The sequence below is a fragment of the Sinocyclocheilus rhinocerous genome, unplaced genomic scaffold, assembly GCF_001515625.1.
Source record: "Sinocyclocheilus rhinocerous isolate Xijiao unplaced genomic scaffold, SAMN03320098_v1.1 scaffold721, whole genome shotgun sequence".
In the NCBI taxonomy this organism is placed as follows: Eukaryota; Metazoa; Chordata; class Actinopteri; order Cypriniformes; family Cyprinidae; genus Sinocyclocheilus; species Sinocyclocheilus rhinocerous.
The window spans coordinates 813,406-813,853 of record NW_015656165.1 but is presented as its reverse complement, the minus strand read 5'-3'; positions in this window follow the sequence as shown (position 1 = coordinate 813,853).

The following is a 448-nucleotide window of genomic DNA, read 5'->3' as shown; positions in this document are numbered from 1 at the left end:
TTTGGTCAAGTTTGTCCTGCTGGTTTGTTCATACAACATCAGTCAATGGAGCCCGAGTTTCAGAAGCTTCAAAAGCATCATCAAATAATGTCATGAAGCTTCTGAAAGTCAGGCTCCATTGACTGATATTGTATGAACAGAAACCAGCAGGACAAACTTAACCAAAATCACCTTTTGTGTTCAGGAGAAAAAAAAAATACCCCAAGGATTGAACAGTGTGGAGGCGAGTAAATAATGACTGAATTTATGTTCGGATGAACTAACCCTTTAAACCGTCCAAAAAGAAAAAGTAGTACCTTGAAAAAATAAACTTTAAGAAATAAGCAGCTTTATTGAGCGTTTGTACCCAAGACACAAAAAAGGATTTACAAAAATCACATTTACATTTATTCATTTGTCAGACACTTTTATCCGAAGTGACTTATAGTGCTCTTATTACAGGGACCAC